The following is a 16,392-nucleotide window of genomic DNA, read 5'->3' on the forward strand; positions in this document are numbered from 1 at the left end:
TCTAATGAGTGATTGTAATTCATCATTCCAAAAGGAGGTAAGACGCTGTATAAAGAAAAACTAAGGTAGGCAGGATCTTTGAAGACTGCTTTTTAATAAGAAAGAAGGCTCTGTGTGTGTGGGTGAAAGAGAGAGAGAGAGAAACATTTTAATGCCATTCACTGTATAAATGCAGAATGGCCAAGTACTTGTAACCACATGCCTCCTTACAGTCTGTTTCTAGCACTTGCTGAGGATGCTCTTGCTGAAAAATGCCACCTTCCAATTCTAAACTAATGGGTGATATCCTCTGCTGGTGTAATTCAGCCCAGTGCAGATTCATGCCAGCTAAGAATCTGTCCCATCCTTCTAAAAAAGTTCACAGTTGAGTTGCCATGCATTTTTGTGAATTCATCTACACCAGTGCCAAGTGAGTTTGAAATGCTTGTAAATCAGAGTGGTACTTCTTTACAGGAGTACTATATCTGGATCAGTAGGAGTTTTTAGACTGACTTGTGGATCCCAGCCTTTTGTGTCTCAGTTTCTTCACACATAACATAATATTTTGTTAAAGCAATTGCGCCCTTTTCTTCTGCCATAAAGTTAGGTATTTGATTATATATGTGTGTTAATAATCACTTTCACTTTAATCTATTCACATGTGCAGAATTAAGTATGTGCATATGTAAGTTTGTACAGAAACAGGGGCTTAGATCTATTTGTGGACTAAGTGCTAATTATTTATTTCCAGTGTTTCCAGACTGGGATTGCAAATTAAAGAACACATTCTTTAAAAAAATCATGAATGATGAATTTTGATGAGCTAAGATATAAGGACATACAGTACATATATTTTCTTTAAAAAAAAACTTTAAAAAATCACTCATGTGGCAGAAAAATTAATGTGATGTTCAGGCTCATAAATTTTTAGAAGAGGATTCTTCTCTTTTTTTGCTCCAAAAGTGCAAGCTCTGAAAATGTTTGCAAGCAATGCAAACCCTAAGCATAGAGTGGAACACTAATCAAAGAGTAATGAATAAGCTGGCACATTTCTACCTAAAAGTCAACAGATCATTCTGATAGGACTTCCTCAAGTGAAAAACCACCATAAATTCTCATCCTTTGTTCTGACAATCTTCCCTTATATCGAAGTCAAATTTAATATGGAATTTCAGTAAATTACTTAAAGTTAATTGACGCATTCATTAATTTACATAGTAAGCTGTCGCAGGGAGTAACCCTATTGTGGGTGAATTCTGGGATATAGTGAAGTTATTGGAACTACTGGATTGGCATGTCAGTAACTCTCCGCAACCTTGGTCCATTGGAGTTTCTCACCTGAGACATGTCTTCAGTTTACTTAAGCTCCTTATTGGTTTCACAGGCAAATTGTGATTGAATATGACTCTGATATGGCTCTTGGTTATTCTGAAATGGAAGATTTTGTGTAGGCTTATCCATTAAAATGAATGTGGTGTTCACAATGAGAAGGAATGTAGGGAAAGAAGTGTACAAATTAGACATAACTAGCTCTGTATGGATTCCCTAAGGACATGTGCACAGAGCAAGATGATGTACAAAGAGTTGTTTTTGTTTTCATCTCACCATTGCCCCATTCCCCTCCCTGCAAAAATAAAAATTAGATTAGCATACTGCTGCATTTGTGGTTATTTGTGTGTATTAGAAGAGTGCCTACAGGCCCTAACAACTGGGGACCTATTCTTATAAGAACTGTACTTGGGTGTACTAAAAATTAGTTCCTGTTCCATAGAGCTTGCAACCCAGAAGCAACATATAAGGACTAGGGCTGTGTGAAGCTTTGGTCTCTGATTTGATTCGGCAGAGATTTGGCCCGATTCGGTGGCTGAATCTCCGAATCTGAATCGAATCAGAGAACCCTTTAATCTCTCCGAATTGAATTGGAACCTTCCAAATTGACTTGGAGAGATTCAGAAAGATTCGGAGATTTGGACATAGAGACAGCTTTAAATGTTTTTTCTACATACCTCAATGTATCAGGTGGCTCGTGCACGCTGTGATGCTGGGGCGGATGGAGCATCTCACAGGAGTGCAGGGGGTATCAGCGCACTCAGCAGCAGACCTGGAAGTGGACCAGAAGCACTTCCGGTCCACTTCCAGGTCCGCTGGGGAGTGCATTGGTGCCTTCTGGGTTTGGGGTGGCACCCAGGGTCACTCTGTGGCCGATTGCTGAGTTGGGGCAGGTGGTCAGGGTGGGGCCCCTGTGTTCTCAGTGGTGGACCCGCAAGTGGACTGGAAGTACTTCCAGTCGACTTCTGGGTTCACCACCAAGCATATGGGGGCCCCCCTGTGCTCCTGTGGGATGCTCCATCTGCCCCAGCATTGCCGCATTCATAAGCTGTGCCTGTTACCTTGAGGTATGTAGAAAAAACATTTAAAGCTGTGTCTATGGCTGAATTTCTGATTCTCTGAATCAGCACTGAATGTTCAGATTTGGATTTGGCCGAATTGAATCAGGGACATTGATCCAAATCAATGAATGGAATCACTGTCACTGATTTTGGTTGAATCCGAATCCAAATCAAATAGGGCCCATTTCATCCCCCCACCATTATTTCATTTCTTGCTCTTAGAAATACATTTCTTTCTTTGGTTGGAGGTGCGGGGGGGGGGGAACCCAACAATCTGATTTCCTAAATCTCTCACTGTTTCTGATTTACATTAAAAGCAGTCCTGTAGGCTGGCAGTGAAGTCACAAGGAGGCTAATGCTGTGCTCTAAAAAATGAAACAACCAGAGCTATTATTAACCCTGTTATAAGTAAAATGATGATGGAGTTCAGCTCATACTGAGCAGAGAAAATTACTGTACTTGGTTGCTAAATCCCAGGTTATAGATTCTGACAGTCAAAACACTCCCAGTGTAACTTTGCAATTGGACTGTTGTTTTTGTGGAGAGATTTATGGTGCGTTTAAGATTTTTAATATGCTAATTATACCAGATAAAACATTATGTGGGGGGATAAATAATGTTATATTGAAATTAAGGAATGAGCAACGCTATCTAAGAAATATGCCACATGCTTCAAGATACCTCAAGTACATGCCAGTAAATGGCATGGCATTGTTACTATGGAAAAGCAGTGGCAATTTGTGAATACAGTTATACAGATGAGCAAGATAAATAAAACCAGCTGTTCCTGGAGGGAAGGTCATAATATTGTAGTCACTCCAACACTGTCTCAGGGCCATTGCTGACAGATGAGTGAAAGCTTTTGGGTTTGGTGATATTCTCTGAGGTAAAAAGAATAGATCAAACTTTGCCATTTGATGTCTTTGACACACATTTTACTTTATTTTTTCTGAAAGCCCCTTTCAGAGCTTGCTTAATTATATTCTGAAGTAGAGGGTTTTTAATAACCAACTTTTTATGGTGTCTTTATTCCAAATAGACCCTATTTCTGGGGTACAGTGTGGCTGAGCCTCCAGAATGTAAGCCTTTAGTTCTGGAGTTTTACCTGTTTTAGCTCTATGGTATTTGAATTCTGATCCTTAAAACCCAAACTGCTGTCCTGAATCTGATAGAAAATGTGTTTTCTTGACTGTCACTAACTCTATTTGCAATGGGCATCTTTGTTTCCTTATTGTCTTGCTGCCCTTCTGTCTTTCATCCCTCATATATCTTGTATGAGGTATGCTGTTCTAAAATTTTCTCTGTTTCCCATTCGTTTCTTATTTTTAGGGGTGGGTGAAGTCCTACTATTCTCATGTCCATCAAAGAAAATGGTTAGACACCATGGTTAGACGTGGGTGCAAACAAATATTTGTGAAATTACACAGTTATAAATCCTCTAGTGCCACGTGGAGGTGTAGTTTCTTCAGTTCTTGTTTAACAAATTGAGTTTACTCAAGCATCCTCTTGCCCCACCAAGACAGTTCCTGAGGTGACCTCCTGCAGAGCTCACAAATGGTACTGTTAAGATCTACACTGTACTGATCATAATTCTGAAAAGAGACTAGTATAGTACTTAATACAGGAGGTCTCAAATCAAAACTGTCTGCTTTTCTGGCCGACTCTGCCACCTTTACTACATGAGATAGGCAATTCACTTGAGTCCTCTGTACCTTTCCCATAATACAGATATTATAATTATTATGTATCTTATAATCTAAATCTCAGTGAATGTTTGTTCAGTGCCTTGAACTTCTAATAAAAGAACTTTGTACTTTTCATCAAGGCAGAGTTTTATAATTATTACCCAGCAAGATTGTGCAGTTTTTTTAAGAATAGAATTATTTCGAGGTTCAGGGAAGAGGAACTGGAGCTTTCATTCACACAGTCCAAAAGGTTAATACTAGCTAAAGGAAATTCAGAGTAAGGTTGGCCAAATACTTTCTTTCAGTACAGCATAGGTGTTTTAACCCTTTGCACTTTAATGTGCAATAAATTATTTTACTCTGCATCAAAGCATCACGTAAAAAAATGACATTATGCTAATAGGCAGTAAAATAGTTTACTGCACATTAAGCATCACTTAAAAACCATGCAGATGTGCTACTGTGCATTATAGCAGCCTAATGCATATTAATGTAGTACCTCATATTGGAGGTACTAAATTTAATGCGCATTAGAAAAGGTGCAGTAATGCACATGTAGATGTGCCCCTTAAATACAAAATTTTGCTTCTAACCTGGCTTCTGATGCTGGGAACAGGAATTGCTTCACAGCAAACAATTATGTACAATGCTTACAAGGTTAAAGCACTGGTTTCTAGTGGAACTGTGGAAATAAACCAACTATGAGCATTACACCAAGCTATACAGGCTGGAGGAGGAGGAAAATAACAGATGAACAGTATATTGGACAATAACATCTAAAGCCCTACTGTAACCCAGGTACAGTCCCACACAGTAATGCAAAATGAAATATGGAATTGCTACTTGATGAGTACTAAACAACTGGTATTCTTTGTAAATAATTGCTTATTTTGTCCAAACAAAAATTGGAATGGAGTAGAAATGAGCCTTGCTTATTGCTTTGTAATTGCTGTTCACTTAGCATTGCATGCGGTACTCTAAAGGTAGCTATTTCAGGCTGCCATTGATTGTTAGGTTGGCTGGTTTGGTGACAATGCCTGAAGAATATAAATTCATGATTGACAGTAAGGTGGATGGAAGCGGTGGTAAAAATGAGTGTTTACTCACTGGATGATTGAGAACCCAATATTTAAAGACTTTTGCATTATGACAGTAGAGTACTGTATTTGACATTGAATATTTTTATTGTGCTGTCTCTAGAGAATGTGGGTTCCCTCTCCCCCAATCAGGTTGATGAGCATATTAAAATGCAAATCAAAGGAAATCTCACAGAGGAGTTGATTATCTCATCATGTGTGAAGCAGATGATTTAGGAGTATAATTGAAGGAGTCTTAAAAAGCTTCCCTGATTCAAAGGGAAGAAATCTCATATTTAATAGCTGAAGGGGAGAAGAAAGAATCTAGCATAATAAAGCAAGTAGATCATGTAGCAAATAGATATTTTTGAGAACTGCACTACTGGTCTGGTGGATATGAGGTGAGGTCTAAACTAGAAATGTTAGTGGTGTAACAATATTGGTAGAGGGTGTGATTTTTTTCTTTAGTTCTCCTTTCAAACTGGCAAAAGCTCTACCATAGTCAAGCCAAACAATGCATTTCTGCAAAAAAATGCTGTTGTTGATATGGGATATTTTGTTCTTAAAATGAAATAATTGTTTAGCTGAGAAAAATTGTGTCTATGGCAGATGTTTTATAACTGTGTCCCTCATTCTACCATCCTTAACCTTGAGCTTCATTGAAATCAGTGGCATTATTTGCATCTGTAAGTACTATGGTGATTAAGCCCAAGAGTGCTTTGTTTTCATAGAAGTTTTGGTGGGGATGGGACGGGACAGTATTTCCTGATCAGTTCTAATTGTGAGAAAGAAGTGAACAAGGAAACAAACTCTTCTTTATGTGCAAAATATTATTTTCTTATTGCTATTAAGAGTTGAGGCTTCTCTGCCCATGGGGGCCAGATGTTATCAAAGTTCAAGAGCATAAGCTATTCACGCTTCTGTTTCCACCAAATTGTAGAAACTGGTTCAAATACATGGGGTTTTGTTCATTTCTCTTAACAAAAAAGAGAAACCTAAATATCACGGGGCCTTTTGTGTGGTAGTGTTGTTTTTGTTTTCTTGTTTGTGTGTGTGTGTGTGTGTGTGTGTGCGCATGCATGTGAGCTTAAATTTAACTAAAGCAAACAAAGGGTTAAAAACAGACTCTCTTTTTCAGCTGGGGGTGGTGGTGAGGTGAGGGGAGTAGCTATTACTGTTTAAGGAAACAAGATCCATTTATTGGAACTGTAGCTCTTCCAAGGAAGGCTATAAAGATGATGGACTTGAAGTTAAAAAAAAAAAAAATTAGTGAGAGACGAAACAAAGTATAAAGTTGTACTCCAAATTAAGAACACAAGCTTCTGGATGCCAGTTAGTTCACATTTGACCTAAACTGTTTGGTTTGGATCACACATCTGCTAGCTTCTTAATATTATAGAGCTCTGATATATGTTGTAAGCGTTCACAGGAAATACTGATACACTTCCCTAGGTTCATTGGGAAGCTAATTCGCTGGTTGGCACCAACCAGGAAGCTTACAGCCCATATTGGGACTGCCTGGCCCATGCAAGGATCTAAGACGGTCCTGTCTGTTCAGGTCAATATTCCTGTTCCTGAGAACACTCTGAAACCAGGCAAGCCTCTTTGGACTGTGTAGGAGGTCCATTTAGCTTGATAAGTGCCCAACACCCCGGCCTCACACCTCTTCTGGTGTGCTGTCCTTCCATTGGCCTCATCCCCTCTGGTGGGATAGCACCTCATGGCTTGGCATCTAGATGCCCATGGCCTAGGGCCAAGTTCGCCCATGTGGGCCCGCTCCCTCGACCTTCCTTGCCTCCACCCCTTCTTTCGGGGAAACACAAAAAAAAACCTTCCCAGGCTCCTCCTCAGTCCCGTTCCTTGGGGATACCCCATACTTTCCACTCTTCCCCTTTGCACGGGGCAACTAAATAAAACACGTTAACAAAACACAAAATAATGGGCCACTTCCTGATGTGGCTGCACCCTGCCCCCTTACTATCCTTCCCCTGGCTCTAGCTGGGGAGGGGTGCTTTACTCCTCGCCTGTTGCCTTTGGGATTCACTCCTGTTCTCCCGTCGGCCCGGCTGGGACTGGGGGCGATACCCACCCTGATTGTAAACCTCTTGGGGCTCTCCCAGGGTCTTCTCCCTCTGGCGTGGCTTCCTCCTCACCCCAGTCGTCCCAATACTCCCACCTGGGGTCTGCTTGGGCTCCGGGTGCAGCTCTGGTTCCATCCCTGGATCCGGTGTGCCTGTTGCTTCCTCGCCATCCCGTGTGTGCTCCTGTTGGGGTGCTCTGCCCTGCACTGCCAGCATCTGCCCCTGGCTCATCAGGCTCCGCAGGTCCTGTGGGGAGGAGCCTTTTCTCTCCCTGCAGCGGCTGCAGCTCCCCTCTCGTGCTGCTCTCCCTCCTGCCCTCCACAGCATTGGCCACCATTTTTATTTCCGCCAGCCTGTGTTTGAGGCTGATGTCACCGGCTGGCCTTAATTGAATAAAGAGGTGGCTGATGAGCCATGCGGGCTCTTCCTTCTGCCCCTGCTGTGCTGCATCTCCTGCTACCGGTGAGTACCCCTCGTTACTTCTTTCCCTAGGACATCCTTACTTATGTTATCCCCTTTGGAACTGCCATACTACTTGATCTTCACAAACTTGCAAGGCATCATGGTCAGGAAGTAGACAGTCCTGATGAAATATGTCCTTAAACTAAATCTATAAACTCTCTTATCCCATCAGTTATGCGGCACAGTGGAGTAATTCTCTCGTTCAAGTAGCAATGTGTACCTAGCTGTGTACTGCAAGTGTACCTTGTCCAGACTGGGACAATGATTTGCAAATGATGAATTAAGCTCAAACGTTTATCCAAAGAAAATTTGCTGTTAACTTTTCTATGTAACTTTAGCAATGGAACTGTGTTTATTTGTTACCAAAACAATCCTATTGTGGGGAGAAATGGGACACATGAAGCTAAACAGTACTATGCAAATGTCACATATTAACACCAGTAGAATATTAGTCCTCGAAGGTACCTCATGGTTTAGCTAATCCAAACCATATACAGAGGCAAATTATACTACACTCTACAGCCTCTTCTTATAAACCTTTGCTGAAGGCGATTCCACAGTTTCCCTAGGTAATGTCTAGCTGCTCTGACAATTAGAAAGTATACACACAAGGATACTTGTGAGTTGCTTATGTTGTGTCTTGCACATAAATTAGTGAACATTTTCAAATAGCTGAGAAATGTGATAATTTTTCTAACCTGCTCACAGATGCCAGATGTGCTGAAAAAGTGGAGAAACTCTATGGATAAATTATTCATTATGAATTATTCGCTAAGCTTTAATAATAATAAAGAATGGGACCTACCAGTTAGCATTTTATGGACTTTCCTGAATAATGTAAAGCTACAAAGGAACTTTCTTCAAAAGGAAAGCAAGTTGGGATAAGCTCTACACTGTGAGTAATGAGCTCTGTGAGTGATGGAAGAGAATGAAAATTTATCATAGATTAATATAACTGAATGTATTCATTGTGCCCTTTTTGAACCATAAATGGGATTGACATTGCACAGTGTGGTGAAGTGTCAGGGCTAGCAATGGTTATCTGATATGTCATCCTCCATCAATTGCTCATAGAATGTGTATGGAAAAGCTTTTGAGGGAATATTCTATAAATTGCTTGGGAGACATTCTCCACTAATTAACAAACTTAAATGGGAGATAACCCTGACACTTGGCTGCTGGGGCATTTCAAATATTTCGTTTTTTTTAAAAAAAAGGAATTATCTCCATTGTCAGTATTTCCCAAATTTAGTTTAAAAGCTATCATTTATGGACTATTTATTTTTGCAATGATTTTACAATAGATTATCTGGCTGTAGTTGAAAATAGTAGACCCTGCTCCTCATGTATATTACACTTAGATTCATAATCACATTCTCCTTTTCCAACAAGAGGCTTAAGGTAGGTAGTGTGGTGCTCTTTTCCATTCACAGGATGGTGTAAAGGGATATTTGTGTATTTGAAAAACAGGCCTACGTGATCCTATACAGCAAGCCCCAGTCTAGGTTTTGAAGGCTATGTGTGTACTGGTAGTGTCAAAGATAGAGGCCTAAATTCAGGAACGTACTTAATCTCAACTTAACTTTTAAGTCCCATTGATGCTGGTAGGAGTTAAGTATGTGCATAAGTGTTCTTCCTGAAGAGGGTTGCTTTCCTGAATGAAGACTATAGTATGTTAGACTGCTTAAATTTAAAAGAATGCCTAGAAGTATAGCCACACTTTTAATATATTAATATTATTATTGATATATTAATATTCATTAACATTGATATTATCTGAAGACTGCTATATGTGACAGAGTTGGGAAACTATGATTCAGTTTAGAAAAGGTTCAGTTTAGACATGGTCTTGAAGCTAACCCGGGGAAAGAAAGAGCCCACCATCTCAAAGATTTTGCCATTCGATGGAACGTTTGTTAAGGAGTTTTGTGTAAAAAAAAATCTTTATTATATGTACAGGGTTCTGATCCATGGTGGTGCCTGAAAGCAAGCCAAATTTAATAGTCTCTCAGATGCTTAACACATTTTCCTTCTGAGAAATGTGGGAAATGATGGGATGGGAAATGATGCATGGGAAAGTGAATGGTGTGAAATGTTAGGATTTGAGCCAAAATATCCATGGATTTGGAAGAGGAAGCCAGAGGTGATAAACTACCATTGATTGAACTAATGAACTGGAAAGTCAAGCTTCTGCATTTTGGGAATGAAAATAACATTGTACAGTGAAACAAAGTGAAAGCCTAGATAGGCAGGATGTTTAGAGTTGACTCCACCATAACTAAAAGCTGTAGGGGATGTGTTGAAACAAAACGCACAAACCCCAACAACCAAGTTGTTCAGATAAACTGAGAACAGTGAGGGATGGAGAAAGAAAATAATATTAGGCTTTTAATACTTGTTCTCTCTCCTGAGTCAAAAATGGAAATCTCTTCCCATAAAAAAGTCACTATTTAATTAATTTTTTTGAAAAACATTTTCTTTCTGAATTGGGACAAAAACTCAAATGTGATTTTTTTTAAAAGGCAAATATGTTCCAATTTGTTGCCCCATGTGTTGTCATTTTCACTTTCTGCCTGCAGAATATAGCAAAATTACAATTATATTTTTTAAAGCATTTTTATATCATAACATCCTGAGACTATAACCAGCCTGAACTACCTGACAGCCTGTGTACAGCTGTATGATTTCATGCTTAAGGTTCAGATGTGATATGATAACCACTGCATTCATTTTCCAGTCATGAGACCTAATAAGGAGAATTTCCTAGTTTATGATGTTCCTGTAATGCTGGCAGCCTTCCAGGGATTGCGCTTTTGATACATAGATCTGTGTTAAACTAAATTTAGAAACTAAAACTCTTGTTTTTAGTGTGAGATCACTAGACAGTCGGTGTCCCTTGGTGGAGAGCAAATAGATCTACTGCCCCCCTCAGCCTTCCACATGGGCTGTCTGTATAGAAGAATTTGGGGGCAGGAGAGAAAGCAACCTATAAGGCTGCTGTTTCCTTCCAGTGTAGGTTGGCAAGAGGTATGGGTGGGTAGTGATGTTATCTGTCTTTGCCCTCTACTCTGCTAACATGCTAGATTGCCGAGCTGTGAGGCAAAGAGCAATTGTGCCCAGTGCAGGGCTGGTATTGTTTTCTTTGTTCTCACAGGAAACAAGTTGTGAACTAGGGGCTAGATCATGCCAGTCATGTTTGTTCCTCTGTTTCTCTTTGAATAGTGCTTTTATGTGCTGCCCTTTACTCACAGCTGAGCTTTAAAAAGTTAGTAATGAATAACTTTTACATTGGCCCACTGAAGAATCGTAGCTTTTGAACAAAGAAGAGTTGTTGGTTCTGCAGCATGAAAGCTTCAGAATTTGCAGTCTTGCACCAACTGCAGATGCTTCCCCAACCTAACGAAGGGTTTTTAAACCCAAAAGCTTGCTAAGAAATTTTTTTCCAACTATTTAAGTTGATCTAATAAAAGATATCAAATTCACTGACAGAACCTTGTCTTCCTGTGTCCTTAGACCAACACGGCTACAACCTACACCTCAGAATTTGCAAATCTCTCTGCTCCTGTTATAAAATGTTATTTATCTCACTCCATTGGTATAACTATGGATGTAATTGGGCACCAAAAAACAGCTTTAAAACTGCTGGTAATCAGGCCTATATTCATTTAATATGTTTGGGCTTAGAGGGACTCAGTCCATGCAGAAGAGAACATTCACCATGGCTGCCAAACTGCTGGTGCCAGTTGTCACATGAGAATCAGGTTGCTCCCTGCAATTACCTTTCCTTTTTTTTGTTTTTGCTTATACGCCATTTATCAGTTGATAAATGTAGATAAAGTTTCCCATTCTCTGCTGTTGTATTAGAAAGAAGTAGTGTAGTAGTACCACTTCTTATTGACTCCACCAACAACACCACTCCCTTTGCCCAGGGTGCAAACCCTGCTTATTAGACCCCTGAGAAATATATCCAATATTGTTAGACTTTTCATAAAACTGTGGAAATTCTAATTTACAGATGGGAAACTGAAGTGCAGAAATTAGGTCACTTGTCTAAAGTTGTACAAGGATGCACAAATTGAATCCTGATTTCCAGGCTAGGTTATTAACATCCCCGAAGTGTCTTTGTGATAAATCCTGCCTCTCCAACAATTCTGTTTTCAGAGACTGATTGAAAGGGCAGCTAAGGATCCCACTATAAGCTTTAGCTCATCTGCCAAATTTGACACTTCAAAAAAAGTAAGTATCCAGAAGTGTACACCTTTAACTCTGTTCACACTTCCGATTGTGGAAAGCTCAAGCATGAGCCTACAGGGACTTTGTTGCCATGAGCTCATTGGTATGTCAAAATGCTAGTATTGTAATAACAAATAGGTCAAAGAGAGAGCATCTGCTGAATAAATGCACAGTGATACCACCAAGTGGATGAAAAAGAAACAGTATGCTTTCTTATCTTCCTGTCTTAGGGCTCTGGATACAGAGCACATAGATCAAAATATAATTTAGACCTTGATCAAGAGCATCATTGTCATTTAGCTATTCTCAGACACTGAGCATCAGTGTAAGAAACTCATCCATATTTCTTGGAGCTGAAATTGTTTTCCTGCACGATGTGACTAGAAAGATACTCAGGCATATTGGTTTATTGGCACGTAATTCATGCCCTGACATGATTTTCATTCTAAAAAAGTTAGTAACCAAAACTCATTCCACAAATTACTTTTTCCTAGCAAGTTGTTTTTGGGTTTTTTTTGGAATAGCTTATTAAGAAAGATCAGACGGATGGCTACAGGAAATTTGAAGCTGAATGCATAAGTGTTGACACATAACAACTGCCTTTTTATTTTTATTTTGTTTTTTAACTAATTCTAGGCCATTGTACTGTTAGCTTGAAAAATGAAAAGTTAGGCTGTCTGTTTCATATGATTTAGTATCTCCTTTTTAGAAGGCAAAAAGAGGCTTTCCATGAGGAATAGTTCATGCTCACATAAAAGTGCCCATAGTCTTTTTTGCAACCACTTTTGCATTTAATATAGCAAGATACGTTCTACAGATAATAGTGACCCAAGTTATTTACAGTCACTGTGCAGCACTATAGGGTATTTAGCAGGACCTGGTTGGTTTTTATGTAGAAGCTCCTTTGGAAACAATGGCATTTCATGTGTTAAACTGTGTTACTGCTACTGCATTACAGGCTGATAATTATGTAAATAACTTGTATGATTGTGCTTTGATGTTAAGAAAGAACTGGTATGCAATATAAAAGATATTCTAATTACTGCATTCTGCTTCAATGAAGTGTGAATTACTGAAAGTGTTTAAGTGCTAATTATTCTTTTTTTATTATATTCAAGTAATCAAAGAGTGGGGTGCCATGTTCAGTCTGTAGAGAAGGTCACGGAATACTGAACCTATTTTTGAATCTTTGGTGTTCAACAACTCTTCCTCCCCTGCATATCTCTCCCCACCCCCAAAAAACCTTGTATGAGCAAAACCATGTTTAAATTAATTACACAGCCCTTTTAAAAAACCCCAAACAAACAAAACAGGTATTTTCTATACCCTGTTCAAATTAGTTTGCATTTTTGCTTGCATGTTTTATACCACGTAATCAAGATGGTAGTTTGCAGCCATAGAAACAGGTTTGAGCCTGTGGGGTTGAGCAGAACAACAATGACCAGGGAGAGCACAGCTGCATTGTGTTGGTGAACCAAGACCCAGACAGGCACCAAGACCCAAAAGGAAAATTGGTAGGAAGGGCCACACAGCCTGTGCTCAGGATCCCTGGGTGCTGCCTAATTCTGTGGCCAGGGAAACAGGATTACTAATGCAAAAGGCCATATCTTAAGTTCCTTGTGAATTCATGTTCCGTCCATACACAGGCAGATTTCCTCAAGTGCTGAGTTATTCTTTCCATACATACATAGGGGTGCCAACAGCCCAAGGAAGGGAAGCGGCCATACAACTACCTCTGTAGCCACAAGCAGATAACATTTATGTCATCTGACAGGCTGATACATCCCTTGCCATCTTCTTGGCATCCAGTCCCTTGTGGGTAGAAGGGAGTGAAGCACTGCCTTTTCCACTGTCCCTGAATATTGCAGACATGCGTGATACAATTTTTATTTTTTCTGTATTTTGAGTTCATTTTTTCAAAATTGACAGTAAACTGTATGAGGCACCTGGAGCCAACCTTTTTATGGACTTGATCCAATCCTGCCTGGTTGGCTTCATCTACTTGCATCCCCATTTGCTGGCAATCACACACAGTCTTGGCCATCTCTGTGTCTGCCCTATGTTTATTTTGTGTGTGTGTAAATGTGATGACAGTCTTTTGGCTGATATATGGTGAATTAAGTGGGGGATCTTAAGCTTCAGCAGCTCATGCTTTTAGCTCTGGGCTAAAGAGCCAAGACTTAAGAGGCTGGGAAGGAATTGAACAACTCATATCATTTGTGTGTCAGGCACTTGGAGGGGGAGGGCTGTAAGTCACCACTGTGTTTCGTGTATATTGCTTTCAAGCATTTGAAGTGGAACTGTGGTTGGAAAACTGTAGTAGTGTGGTTGGTTTTCTGCAGCTGATACTAAATAAGTGAAGTCTTTAAGCCTTTCTTTTCTGTTTCACTTATGTTTGACACTCGCATTAAATCATGTCTATGATAACACCGTGTTGCATTCTACTTTTGCTACACATTCCCAGTAAGTCACATTCCCATATTGTCTGACAAAGCAGGTGGTCACCTGTGAAAGCTCAGGCCTCTCTGAACTAGTTAGTCTCCAAAGTGCCTGCCCTACCTCCTGCCTGACTTCAGACTAACTGCCTCTCTCTGCAGGAAGGGAGGGGATGCTGCATCTTTCAGCATCCTGATCCCACCATAGGGAAAGATGAAGGCACATCATGCTCCATTGTTCCCTGACAGTTGTTGGAAGCACAATACTGACTCAGGTTTGCCTTGCTCAAGGTGCAGGAGTGAACCCCAAGACTTTTCCATTGATTGGAGTCCTCAGAATTCAAATCTTTATTTGAACTCAGGAACCAACCCATCTGGAATGGTTATGTATTTCCCTCTCACTTCTCTCTTTTTCTTTGGTCCCACATCTTTAGAGCACTGTTCCAAAGCAGATCTCTCTTCATACAATGGTACACCTTATTTCCCCTTTCTGTTGTTTTCTGGTCTAGCAGTGGCACAGTTGATATAGCTGCCATTCATTATTTTCATTTTTCAAGGTCATTTGTCATATGGAAGAAACTGTTTTTAATTGTTTAGTAATAGCATTATATAGACCATACGTTTCACAATTTGTTTGTATCTCTGTTTTTTCTCCCCAGGTAACCTACAGCTTTAAAGGCTGGAAGTGCTATCATTTGCACCTTTTACAGCGGTAAAAAAATAATGGGCTGGATTCAACATCTACAAGGTATAACCCATACACTCCCCAATACCTGTATCGGATATCTGAGATGTTCTGTGCACACAAATTAATATTGTTACATTCATTTGTATCCATAAGGTTTATTCTACTAACTTCATACAGATAAAGATTCCCAGGCTTCTGGTTTACATACTACTCACAGCTGGTCATTTGATTGCTATGGCTTATTTGTGGAATGTTTTCCTAGCACTGATATGCAGGGAGGAAATGCATCCGTGGCTTGTTAATGCATGTGAAGGATGCTCTTTAACTCAGCAAGTAAGGGTTTAGTGAGTATTGATTACAGGTTCTCTGAAAGCTCTGGTGAAACAAATCCAGCCAGACCATTTCATTAATGTCAGGAGCAAGTCAAAGTGGCAGCTAAACAGTAGTCATATTTTTGGAGAAGAGGTAATTAAAGCTATGGGGCTGTATCCACAGTTTAACTACACAGCAGTGCAAATTCAGGTGCTGCCAGCTAGCAGAGACTGTGAAAGCTGGATCACACTTGGAACCGCTTCTGGGTGGATTGAACAAAGTTCCTGTAGCTGAAGGATTTTGAGTATCTTCAAATGCGGAAGGTGCAGATTTCCTCAGTGACCTCGGGCAGAGGAAATATGGGAAAGACAGGACACAAGGTTTTATTCCCTCTCTTGTTTTAAAAAAGAAAATTTCCTGCTTTGGGACCATCAGAATAGTGAAGTCTGTTGTCAAGGGGGTGGGGAGGGGCTTGTTTTAAATGATCATCACTGAAAAAATGTAGCATATTAAGCACAAAAATAGTTACCCCGTGCAGTACCTAGAAGCAGATCTCCAGATTGCTGCTTAAAGCACTGGACTCATTCTTAAATGATGAACCTAGGAACTGAAATTGAAGTTTTGGTTGTAAAAGCCCCTTCATTAGGCTGCAAATACATAATTCTTCTTAAGTAACAGGGTTTCTGAGTGTCCATCATTGAACGAGTTAGAACGTTTCTGACAAAACCAGCCATTAATGTTGTGTCCAAAACATTTCTTGTTCTAAAGTTTGGTAAATGCAAGGCAAGATTCCTACTGAGTGCTGCTTGGAGTCTGGGTGGATTGGCCTAGGGCTGGGGAACCAGTTGTCAAGAGCCCACTGCCCCAGGGTTAGCCTGCTAGGACCATTCCTTGGCTCTGAGGAAGCCATTCATAATATACCTTGAGAGCTGTGTCCTTTAACCAGGGATCAGCTCTTGAGTCTGCAGCAGGGATCCTGGAAGTCTTGTGTGTCTTTGTCTTAACACTTTTTTTTTTTTTTTGCAAAAATCTAGTTGGCCTAATAAAAAAT

At 40.0% G+C, this 16,392-nt stretch overlaps 1 long non-coding RNA gene across 1 annotated transcript in view; it reads left to right on the forward strand.

Annotated features, from left to right (window-relative positions):
• LOC149857775 (uncharacterized) overlaps positions 1–16,392 on the forward strand; it is a 243,733-nt gene that overhangs the window by 151,891 nt on the left and 75,450 nt on the right. The window contains exon 2 of the long non-coding RNA XR_016444067.1: positions 15,001–15,089. This is a non-coding gene — a long non-coding RNA (uncharacterized LOC149857775). The remainder of the gene's footprint in view (positions 1–15,000; positions 15,090–16,392) is intronic.

Source organism: Crocodylus siamensis, chromosome 9 (genome assembly GCF_052110815.1).
Source record: "Crocodylus siamensis isolate JL-2025a chromosome 9, ASM5211081v1, whole genome shotgun sequence".
NCBI classification, from domain to species: Eukaryota; Metazoa; Chordata; order Crocodylia; family Crocodylidae; genus Crocodylus; species Crocodylus siamensis.